Consider the following 12,560-nt stretch of genomic DNA (forward strand, 5'->3'; position numbering starts at 1 on the left):
GGATGTTTCATAGCATGTAAAACTCAATAGACAAAATGGAATTAAAGAATCCCTGGAACTCTACTCAGAAAGTTACTGCAGATGCCAATAAATTCTAATGTTTCTCCTACTCCTTCTTGTAGTAGTTTCAAGGTTTCAGGCCTTCCATTTGGAGCTGATATTGGTATAAGGTGACAGGGAGCCAGTTTCTGTAAATATTTTTTTAGATGAGAAAATATGTACAGATTGATGGCAGTATATTTAAGTTGCTAATCTAGTCTTAAAAATCTAATTAGACCAAGTATCAAATTCCTTCACCAAGGGCTTTACCACTACTGTTTTTTTTTAAGGGCTAGAGCTTTTGCCCCTGCTGGCCTCAAAATTTCCATCTCCTTACCTCAGCTTCTCAAGTAGCCAGAATTACAGGTGTGACTACCACACCCAGCCTTTTCCCCCTTTCTTCATCTTAAAGGATTTGGGGAGGGGGATAAATTTACTGGGGTGATATTATGGGTTATACATTCATAGTTTCATCACTTTTGATATGTTTGGCCAGGTTGTTGTCTATATTGACTTCATACTCTAATTTCTGGATCTCTGACTACATTCTGATCCTTCTGGTTGTCTATTAAAACTGAAAGTTATACATACTTCTCTATTCTGTATGTATTGGCTATGTTGATATAACCATATAGTGATAACATCATAGGCCAGTTGAATATATCCCTATTGATAAAAAAAAATATCAAAAACGTTACTGGAAGCCATACTTGTCTTCCATTTATATCTCATTGGCTAAAATAGCCAAATGGCTAGCCCAGCTCCAAAAGCCTGAGGGAGACAACTGTTTGAACTGGGCACATTGCCTCTCTGAATAAAGGGGGAATATCTGAAAAAAGGGGGAAAACATTGATGAGGAAACTTGTAGTATCTACCGTGGATATAAATCTGTAATTTTTATTAGTAACATGAAATGCACCACATTATTTCTCTTAAACCCAGTCACATTACCAAAGTCCTTGGTTCTTAAATTTCTATTTGGTATTAAACCAAATCAAATGCAAAGAAACAGTCACTGGGCTTCTCAAACCTATTATTTTCTTGTTCAGTCTTTTTTCCTCCCAGTACATATGAAGTTGAAATCTGAAGATATTGGTAGTGTTTGACAAAACACAATTATAAGACTGTTTTAAATTCTGAAACCATTTCTGTGATGTTTCATTATACAGCAAGGGAGAAAATGAACACTTGAGTTCCTTTTCTTTTAATACAAGGAGGGAGGCTTGCCTTCTTAGCTACCTACTGCCATTGCTGATAGAATTAGTTTAGTTAGCTGATTGGCTCTTAGTTTAGGTCTAGAAATCCCTGGCTGACTTTTGTCATTAAAGCCATCTTTCTGTGACTGTATGAAATTGAAACACACACACACACACACACACATACACACACACACACACACACACACACACACACACACACACATAATTTCAGTCCAAGTACAGGGTCAAAGATGGTGGTGAATGTTTTGTGATGAAATGTTATCTTTCAATCAATCAATCAATCAATAAACATGAAAGTGAGTGCATGCCTCTGATCCAGCTTTTGAGAGGCAGTGGCAGCAGGGTGGGAAATTTAATACCAGCACAGGCTACATTGCAAGACCATGTTTTCAAAAACAAAAAATGAAGCCCTCAAAACAAAAACACACATACGTTTTGTATATATTTCAAAAATAAAAATAAAAAATATCTAGCAACTTTAAAAATGAAGTTGGAGAGCAATTAGCCCCAAAAGACCGTAAAAAGAAAGTGCACTTTTCAAAAACCAACAAGTTATAAAAATCTGTTTAAATATATATCAGAAGAAGTCTTTACATGTTTTCTTTCTAAAAATAGGTTTAGTTTTCTGTTTATGCCCAGGAAAATTCTCCTAGAAGGACTGGAGGCATGGCTCAAGTGGTAGATCACCAGCAGAATTAATAAGCTGAGTGAGCCAGAGTTTAAATCCTAGTGTAAATCCAAAACTCTACTCAACCTAAACCAAGCCAAAAAATACTTTCTCCTAGATTAAAAAAAAAATCACAAAAACATGAAGTTACAGGGTATGTTGTAGGGCTTTAAAGCAAAAATATAATCAAATAAAGGGCAAAATAGAATTCTGATTAAAGATATGTCCCCTTAACATATTTTCTTCTACTTATGCCATAACACAATCATTAAAGTAAGCATATGCAATAACAAAATCCAGAGCAACAGCCTCCAAAAACTTCATATGAAAGCCTCAAAGCATATTTTAAAATATTTTGGTAGCTATTATCTGATTAACACAAGCAAGATTTAATATATTTTAGCCAAAGAGGGACATAAATGGTAATATCTCTCTTTCTGAAAGTGGTGTCATGTTTTAAGTAGAGAAGAGAATCAAGCTCCAGTGTGGTCATGAAAGCTAAGTCCTTATCTTCTCGTTCAGAGGTAGGACAAAGCATAGCACCTCTTGAGTAGGTCTCAGCATGTACATGCTTGCCACAAGAATCCTCTATGCCCCTACTTATCAGTGGCCAGGCATTTGTGAACTTGCTTCTGAGGCACATGTTCCCACAGATTTCTAAAATAATAGCTAAAATGCCAATTCCATTTAGACATTTTAAATATTATAATCATTTTACTCCAACACCTGCAGGGTAGTCGGGAAGACAAAAACAAAATTTTCCTAATGTGGTAATTGCTTGGGATTCCCCTGGGGATAATAGCAGCTCTAGAAATGTAAATTCAAGTTATATAACTTATTTATTCATGATTAATTGTAGAGAGAACTCAATTACTCAAAATTCCTGCTCAGTTAATTCAAATCCATTGTTCAGTTCCACCAAAAGTGTTAATTATTTTACGTGTAACATTTAAGATTTCTACAGGCTAGAAATTACAAATTAAAACACAACAGCTGTAATGTGCAACTCGAGGGCAGAAAGGTCTACTTATAATTTTTTTTTAAAATCAGAGTTATAAAAAAGGTCTATATCCAAAAGTATTAGCCAAAGTATTTACCGGTGTTGCTGATCATTCGTAAAAGGTTGGTGTTGTAACTATGATATAACTTCTCAGGAATGAAAGAAGCAATTCCAAATCTATCCGGATGAGCTGAAAATAATGCTGTGTCTTGAGTGAACTTAGTGTCTAGGGTTTAAAATTACTTAAATCCAAAATGGTTTGTCATCACTTTTTCTTTTTTTTTTATTAAAAAGCCATTTAAACCAAGTCCTGCATACTTCTGAAGAAAAGCTATCATAATATGAATGCGGGCAAGCTTGTTTTCCTTCAGTGAGAATAGAATTAAAAGGCCTTGGGCAGTGGGGAGGGGGAGGGGGGAGAAAGGGGGAGGGAGGGGAAGAGGAGGGGAGGCGGTTCTCTGGGGTCAGGTCAGACTGTGTACGTGAGGTTCCCAAACAGGTAGGGTCAGGGCGGGAACGTGGTGGTCCCCACTATGTCCACATCGTGTCGGGTCAGTAGGGTCTCCCCGGGGGGGCGAATGGGGCCCGGGATCTCCCTTCTCGCAGGCACCCGCGAGGATGGCAGCGTGTTTAGCACGCCGGTGGGCCGGGCGGAGTGGGGGGGAAGCGGAGCCCCAGGATCCCCGCAGGCCGGCGCCCTCAGCATCCCCGATCCTAGGCCGGGATGGCCGCGACCACCGCGGGCCGTTTCAGGCCTGGCGGGCGCAGGCTGGGGCGGAACTCCGCAAACGCGATTCTACCAAGGGTGACATTCACGCAGTACGCAGATTCCGCGCCGTAGCCCCCGCGGCTTACCCGCATCTATTTTTACACGTAAGCCAAGGTCACTCTTTAATACCGGGCCGTTATCCGGGCCCGGGCGTCGCGGCGTCGGGTGGCGGGGGCCGCCCGCGGCACCCCCAGCTCTCCCCACGGCGGCGAGCGTGCACCTGCCCGCGGCTCGGCGGAGGCAGGGCGGCGGCCCGGCGCGTGGAGGAGGGCCGCGCGCGCCGCGGCGGGGGGACTCGCGGGGGGCGCGGGCGCGGCGGAGCTGAAGGCGCTGCGGCGCTCGTGCGTCACGCCGGCGGAGGGCACGGTGGGCTGCGGCCGACCCCGCGAGCGGCGGCACGCCGGGCGTCCGAGGCAAGGGGCGGGTGGTCGGGCCGGGGCGTCGCCAGCCAGTCAGCCAGCCAGCCAGCCAGCGGCCGCCGGCTCCATTCATTCGCGCGACTCCGCCTCCTGGCTCGGGCTCCCGCGGCTCCGGGACGCGGCTGAGGTGAGTGCGCTGCTCGCGCGCGCCGGGGGGCGCCGGGCGAGGCCGGAGGCCGAGGGGCCCCGCACCGGCCTCGCGTCCCGCTTGGGCGGCCCCACGCCCTCCTCGCCGGGTGGGCGACGACGCCGGCTGCGGGACGCGGACGCGCGGGGCGGACTGGGCCCGGCGTAGGCCGCGGGGTCCGGAGACGCGCGCAGGTCCGGCGGGCGGCGGCCGCGGGGTCCGGCGGGACTGGGGGCGCCTCCAGGTGCGCCGGCGACTCCATCTTGTGTGAGGGGATGCCGCCGCCTCCCCGTGGCCGCGGGTGTCGCGGCTGCGGCCGGGGAGCCCCCTCTGCCCTCCCACCTTCCCCACCTGGAACGTGGGCTTTTTTTTTTTCCCCTTCTCCTTCTTCTTTACCGGGCGCGGAGGCTCGGGAAGCGGGCTGGGGAGATGGAGGGCTTGAGCGGCCGGCCCGCCGAGCCGGGCCTCGCGGGGGGACCTGGGACCACCGCGGAGGGGCGTCCTCCCCGCGGTCCCCGTGCGCAATCCGGATCCCCGCAATTTCGTTGTAGTTTCGCTCTCGGCTGTCCATTGTGCAGGCTCCCCCGAGGCCTGGGCCCGGGGCGGGGGCGGATGAAGCCTGGAGGGCGTGTGGCTCCGGGGTCTGCGGTGACCTGGACCCCTAACACTGCACAAAAACATCCCCCTCGCTTGTCAGATTGTGGAGATTAGTGTGGGCATCGTAGCAGGAGTCGGCTCTGGGAAAACCACCTGATGCAGGTTCTGTCCTCCTCCGGGAGATCCTTGTAAAAATCCAAACATAAAACACCTTGGGGAGATTCTATCTATCTATCTATCTATCTATCTATCTATCTATCTATCTATCTATCTATCTATCTATCTATGCATATATATAATACATACATATATCTATATATCTATATATATATGGATGGAGGTGCGGAGAGGAGGTATGTGTCACCGAAAATTACCCCAAGGGAGAATATTGTGATTCTCTGCAGAACTGTTAGTTAACACCATCTATTATTTCAGATTCCAGAGAATTTGGCGATTCTTGTTTAATCGATTTCCTTCCAGATGTACTGCCTAAGCACGGAGTGGATTATGTACTGGGCACTGGTATTTTATCTCTGCATCACAGCCGGGGATTAACATCTGGAATGGTGGCTGTTGCATAATGCATGCATACATTGGAGCCCAGGAAGGAATTCTCCAAAACGGGTCTGGGTTTGTAGTGCCTGCCATATACTTTTTAGTTTTAAAAATTTTGCACATCGTAGGATGTGCAGGTTACCTTACAGAGCAAGTCTTTGTTACCCCATGGAACATTTACAAAAGGGAAGCTTTTAGTGGCTACTGTTGAATGGACTGGACTCAAACATTTTATTTTTTGCCTTGGCTTGTGTAAGGTGAGAAACAGGGAATGACATGGTGAGAGAAACCTAGGAAACATCCATTTGTAGTAAGACTTCCAGTACAAGCAAAGGAAAACAGGTTAGTGTTTCACAGAAAACTAATAGTAGACATAGTGGATTCTTCTTTAAACTTAGGATGAGGATCAGTTTGAGGAATTTAGAAATAGCTTGAGTGAGTAACATTGACCTAAATAAGTGATCATAAATTAAGTCAAATAATTGCAATTTTTTAATGTAAAGGTGGGATATTTATCGAAGGACTGACATGGAGAAAACAAAAGGTTTAATACTTGGAATTTTTTGAAAGTAAAAATCCTGTCATCCTTTTAAATACATTAATCCTTTTTCTATTTAGTCAAATGGTAATTTTCTACAAACAAGTGATGCCATATCATATACCCTCTCTCACAGAAATATGCTTCCTGTTACAACTGATAAAGGATTAATAGCTAATGAAGACTTTCTATTTTGTTGTCTCTGAATTCTCTTAATTTTTTTTGTTTACAGAAACTAAATGCATTCCCATTTATCCCTTGCTCTTACTTGCTGAATATAGTCTATCTTCAGAAAATAATTACCTATGCCTTTTTCTTCTGATGTTTTCCCATAGTAGTTTTAAGATTTCAAGTCTTATATTAAGCTCTTTGATCCATTTGGAGTTGATTTTCTACCTGATTAGATAGGGGTCTGGTTTTAGTCTTTTGCTTATTGATAACCAGTTTTGTTAGCACCCTTTATTAAAAAGGCCATCTTTTCTTCACTGTATGCTTTTTGCTCCCTTTTTAAAAAAAGCTGATTGTAGCTGTATAGTTTGATTTCTGTGTTTTCTATTCCATGATCTTTATATCCGCTTCTGATAGAACCATGCTGTTTTTGTTACAGCGGCTCTGTAGTAGAATCTGATGCTAGTATTGTGTTCCTTCAATGTTATGCTTTTTGCTCAGATTTATTTTGCTATTTGTGGTCTGTTATGCTTTCATATGAGTTTTATTATTTCCACAACAAATTAATTGGGATTTTTATGGGTATTGCATTGAACTTGTAGATTGCTGTTGGTAGTATACCATTTTTCACAATACTGATTTTGCCAATCTATGAAAATTGGAGGTTTTTCCATCTTTTGGAGTCTTCATTTTTTTCCTCAAACTTTTATAGTATTATTTATAGAGATCCTTTACCTGCTTAATTAAGTTTATACAAAATTATACTTTTTTGAGGCTTTTGTGAATAGAACTGTTATTCCTGGTTTCTTTCCCAGCCTGTTCACTGTTAGTACATAGAAAAATGTGAAATATACATATATATACATATATAAATATATGTATTTGTTGGTTGTGGAACTTGAACTCAGGATTTGGGTGCTGTCCCTGAGCTTTTTCACTCAAGGCTAGTGCTCTAGGATTACAGGCGTGAGCCATTGGCACCTGGCTTTGATAAGTATATTTTAAAAATACAGTTGAGTTTAGTGGCTCATGCCTATAATCTTGGCTACTTGGAAGGCAGAAATCAAGAGGATGTGGTTTGTAGTCAGCCTAGGCAAAAATGAGACCTCCTATCTTGTTCAATAAAAGCTGGATATAGCTGTCATTCCCGCTATGTGGTAAACATAAATAAGATCATAGTCCAGGCCAGCCTGGGCAAATGTGAGATCTTATTTCAAAATCATGAAAGTAAGAAGACTCCAGTGGTTGAGTGCCTGCCTAGCAAGCACAGGCCCTGAGTTCAAACCCAAGTATCATCCCCTCCCCCCAAAATAATACTGGTGGCTCACGCCTATAATCCTAGCTGTTCAGGAAGCTGAGATCTGAGGATCATGGTTCAAAGCTAGCCCAGGCAGGAAAGTCTTTGAGACTCTTATCTCCAATTAACCATTTAAAGAAAAGCCAGAAGTGCAGTTGAGGTTCAAGTGGTAGAATACTAGCTTTGAGCAAAAAAGCACAGGGATAGCACCCAGGTCCTGAGTTCAAGCACCAGTACACACACACACACACACACACACACACACACACACTCATGTGGGTTTGCAAAAATGTAGCAAGAGTAAGTGTGTACATAGGCTCTGTCTTCAAGTACAGACTTGGAGAGACCTAGAAAGGAACAAGAAATGCTGGGGCTGTGGTTCAGAGACAGCTGCTTTCTATTGGTGTGATGCTCTACAGGGAGTAACAGCCCTTGGTTGCAATCTTAGTTATTGTGTTAGACAGCTTTAGATCACTATGACAAAATCACTATGACAAAATGCCTAAGATAATTAGCTCAAAAAGAAAAAAGGTTCACAGTTTCAGAGGTGTTCAGACCATGCCCACTTGGCTCTGCTGCCTTTGGTCCTGCGCTGAGACACCATCACCATAAGACAACAAAGCTGTTCACTTAATGGTTGCTAGGAAGTGGAGAGAAAAAGGGACTGAGATCCCCGTATCCCCATTCACAGGCCTACCTTTGGTTGACACAGATAGAGAAACCAAACTCGGGCGCTGGAGCAGAAGTAAAGCACTCTTTTTTTTTTTTTTTTTTAAATTTATTTACAAGGCTCAATGTTTTACATATGAGGCTGACTGGAGTGACTAATGAAGGCCAGGGATTGAAATTATCCAAGGTTTCCTCATTCACATATCTGCTGTGTGGCCTGGTTATACCCTAACAGTTGGCGCTCTTAAGACCCTTCCTTCCTTCCTTCCTTCCTTCCTTCCTTCCTTCCTTCCTTCCTTCCTTCCTTCCTTCCTTCCTTCCTTCCTTCCTTCCTTCCTTCTGTCATTATGGTCTACCATATTTGTGAATTCTGTGAACTTTGACAATACAACTGTTTCTTCCACATTGGGTGATATGTACATTTCTTTCCTTTTGCTTAGTGTAAGCTGTTCCCTCTTTCCCTCTCATTTCCTGCTTCCCATCGCTGCCCTTGAGTTAGTAAAGCACTCTTAAGCATTGTTAAATGTTAATCAGCACTGTGAAATGCTATTGAGAATGTTGAGCACTAAAGTCTTTATTGCAAGAATCCTATAATTTTTTTGTTTTGTTTTGTGCTAGTACTCAGGGTTTGAACTCTAGCTTAGCTTTGTGCTCAAATCTGGTACTCTGCGACTTGAGCCATGCCTCCAGACCAGCTTTTTTGCTGATGCATTGATGATTGAGTTTCAAAGACTTTATACCCAGACTCACTTCAAACCTTAATCCTCAGATCTCACTTTGTTGAGTAGCTAAGATTAAAGGCATAAGCTACTGGTGCTCAGCCCTAAAAAATTCCCTCCTTTTGTGAATAAAATTGCAGGGAGCGAACTACTTAGGTCTTTGAATAGCAGTAGATGCTGTTTTTGGCCTTTTATAGTGTGGCTGTTTCAGACTACTTACCATCACTGTGAGAACACTCCAGCTGTAAGGGCCACTGTACCTGTTCTAACTGCGTTCTTCCTAACCCAGCAGGCTTTGCCCAAATCACCACTGCTTCACACAGCCTGTGCCTGCCTTAGAAAACAGCACCCCAAGCAAGATGAGCCTTGGTAAACTATAGATGACCCTGAAGTTTTTCTCACTCAAGATGGGGTAGGAGGATACCTCTTCAGTATCTCAGCAAGAAGCCAGCAAGTTGTAGACTGGAATCTGTACTTCTTTTGTATGCCATACCTTTTTCTTCACTATATAACTAGGCTGTTCAGCAGCTAACTTTTGTGCAATCCAGGAGATACCTTGTTCTCTGGTGTTTTAACATTAGACCCAATAAGTCTAATTTGACTGGATTTTTTTTTCTTGTGATTTTTATCTTAAGCAGAACAGGCTGAACTGGTAACACAAGGGGTGACAGTTGCAAGAAGGCAGCTGAAGATAGTGGCAGGTCAGGAGTAGTAGAGAGCAAACAAGAGGAAGGGCGTATAAACTATAGAAGGCAGTGTGCAAGAGAATGTAAGCCCCAGTTGCGGGAAAAATACCTGGGAGCTGTGTGGCCTTGAAAGCTGAGGGATCCTGCTGTCCAGGGCTTGAGAGCTACTAGACTAGCTGCCTTGAAAGCCCAAGGGTCCCAATACCTAAGGCTGAAGAGTGGTAACATTGGCTGCTGCTGACTCCTGAGCACTGTGCTTGTTGCCAGCTGTTGCACAGAGGATTTCTCCAGCTGCTGAATGCTGGGTTACTGGCATTCCTATCACAGAGACTTAACTTTCTCTCATCAGGCTCTGCTTCCTAAGGCTTCCATCACCTCCCACTAGCCCTACAGACTGGTGACTAAACCTTTAATGACTGTCCTTTTGGGGGATATTTTTCCAAGCCATAGCAGTTTAGTAATAATATGAGGGAATAGGGTTTAGTGGTGGTAGTGTGGCAAAACTAAGCATGAAATTTCGTTTTGCTTCTGTTGTGAGATGTAAATGTATTTCCTTGAAATTTAAAACATTAACCTTCATGGTTCTAAATGAGACAAACCTCTGATACTTTATATTAAAGATACTTACAACACTGAGCATATAGTTTTGACTACCTTTTTAAAAGTAAAAGCCAAAAACTATAGCCTTCAGGCTTATGTCAAACCCCAGACAACTTTAGTAAAACCCTGTGAAGTCAGATGTATTAAAGACAGGTATAGGACAGGAGCCAGTGACTCACGCTGTAATCCTAGCTACTCAGAAGGCTGAGATCTGAGGGTTACAGTTTGAAGCTATCCTAGGCAGGAAAATTCATGAGACTCTTACCCTCAATTAACCACCGCAAAAACCAGAAGTAGAAGTTTGGCCCAAGTGGTAGAGTCCAGCCTTGAGCAAAAATTGCTAAAGGACAGCACTTGTGAGTTCCAGCCCCAATAATAGCATCAAAAGCTAAGTATAAAATAACAAATTTTAGATCAGTTGTCTAATATTGAAACTAACAAAATTTCATGGTATAGTCATTTAACTAGTTCATTTTCTGAGCTTTTGTAAATGGTTTCTGTGATATTACAAGCCGTACTCAGTAATTTGGGTCATGAGGTAGTGGAGTTACATGTTGTCTTTATTGCAGTACAGTATGTACTAGGGTCAAGTGGACTCTTCAGTTTCAAGTTTGCTTCTATTTCTTTCTCTCTTGAAGGTCATCTGTTAATTTATTGCTAGACTTTGTGTTTCAGAGGAATGTAAGTAGCATTCTGTCTTGCTTGTAATGTAGAGATAGTAAATTAAGGATTTAATATCCACCCTTGGGTATGAATATTTGGTATTCTATGTTCTGACTATCTGGAACATTTTAAGCATCTTAGTTGACACAGAATTTCATTTCAGCCACGTATATCTTGCTTTGCTTCTCCAAAGGTCAACCCCTCGAAGGTCAACCTGCCTTGGAGGTAGAGTGCTGGCTGCAATCTAAATTTTGCCTATTAGATACATCTAAGACTACTCTACAAAGTGAGCTACTAGACGAAGCATGCCTCAGATGGAATCTAATTTCTTTAGTGGTTTTTACCTTGAGCCTTTATGCTTCTTGCACAGAATTAACGAATACTGTTAATAGTATAGTGTATGCCCTTTCAAGTTTTTCTTCATAAATCCATGCCGGTATTATTAACAAATGAGTTAATTTAAATTATATACACATAGATTTCTTCAAAATAGAATTTAGCATTTTTGATGTTTATTTTTCTTGTTTTATGAATTATTTGTTCATTCTCTCTACTTGTTTATTTGCATTTTTACTTTTAAAAAGCACTGTTTAATTGGTCTGTATAATGGAATTTGCTATTGGGGATTATGCATCATATTGATTATAAATGACCTCTAAAGTTTTCATTTTTAGATGTAAACTTTGTGAATGTGTGTGTTTGTGTGAGGATCTTTGTTGCCCATATTCATGGTCTGAAGTATCCTCCTTGGTTGTGTTGGCCTAAAGACAACACCACTTCACTTGGCACACTGAAAATGTTTTAATATGTGTTCAGCCATTAGTTTCAGTTTATTTCTTCTTTAATAAGTGACCCTTTTCCTCTACATGTTCCTATGTTCAAGTAATTTGTTTATAATTACACAACTAGTAATTCTGTCAAGTTTGCTTTTTGAGCACTTGTGTTTTATTCTAACTACTTTTGCACATGCGAAATCTTGCCACAGTGATAGTTTTTGCCTCTGAAAGACCATAATATCCCAAATAGTGCCTTAGTGTTTAAATGAGGGTTGTCTGGCACTGTATTTTAGGGCTTGAAGAGAGAATTAAACCTTTTGTTTTAAAGAATACTTCAGACTTTCCTGAAAGCATTAGTCAATCTTTACCATCTTAGGACCCCTGAGATGCTATATAGTTGTGACTGAGGAGTAGACATCAGGTATAGCTTGCTTAGTAGTTCTTTGTCCTTGAACAGATAACTTAATTGCTTTGTACTGCTTTGTTTCTTGTTTCCTCATCTGCCAACTTAAAAAAAAAACCTACCTCATGGGTTTGCATTAAAAAATATATCATGGAATTTATATGAATTGCTTACAGTAGATTTTACCACAAAATGCAGTATTGGATTAATGATTATTCAAAAGATGGTTTTGATTACTGCTTTAAGTAAGGAGACAACAAGTATGACGTTTGTTAACTGTTTGCCCATTATCTCCAAACTTATAGGCAGTCTTCACTCATATATAATTAAACATTTTCCTTTCACAAAAGACAAGAAGAGATTGGTAAACATTCACCCACCTGAGATTTTGGGGAGTTACAGCATTTTTTGTTCAATCACTTCACATTGTCATTATGAAAATTTCAGCTCTGAGTAGAGGTGAATGGTTCAATGAATCTAGCCTTGAATATGACTGGAGGGCTAGAAAAGTAACAGATAAGCAAAGAAATCAGTAGAGCTGATTAGTGCAGGAACAGTATTAGAAAGGGAAAGAAATGCTGTTAAGAGGTGAAGAAAAAAGGAAGAACCATAGGTTAGGAACTGGCTTTCTGTGTAAAATATTGAAAA

General features: G+C 41.9%; 1 protein-coding gene across 3 annotated transcripts in view; it reads left to right on the forward strand.

The window, feature by feature from the left end:
* The first annotated feature begins 3,404 nt into the window (after positions 1-3,404).
* LOC138834393 (soluble lamin-associated protein of 75 kDa-like) overlaps positions 3,405-12,560 on the forward strand; it is a 51,565-nt gene continuing 42,409 nt past the window's right edge. The window contains exon 1 of one of the 3 annotated variants that reach the window (XM_070033029.1): positions 3,405-3,425. The gene's annotated coding sequence lies outside the window, so the exon portion shown is untranslated. Of the gene's footprint in view, positions 3,426-4,156; positions 4,242-4,464; positions 4,486-12,560 lie in introns of those variants that run through there. The other 2 variants (XM_070033028.1, XM_070033030.1) reach the window with 2 other exon arrangements.

The sequence above is a fragment of the Dipodomys merriami genome, unplaced genomic scaffold, assembly GCF_024711535.1.
Source record: "Dipodomys merriami isolate MVZ:Mamm:240054 unplaced genomic scaffold, mDipMer1.0.p SCAF_213, whole genome shotgun sequence".
In the NCBI taxonomy this organism is placed as follows: domain Eukaryota; kingdom Metazoa; phylum Chordata; class Mammalia; order Rodentia; family Heteromyidae; genus Dipodomys; species Dipodomys merriami.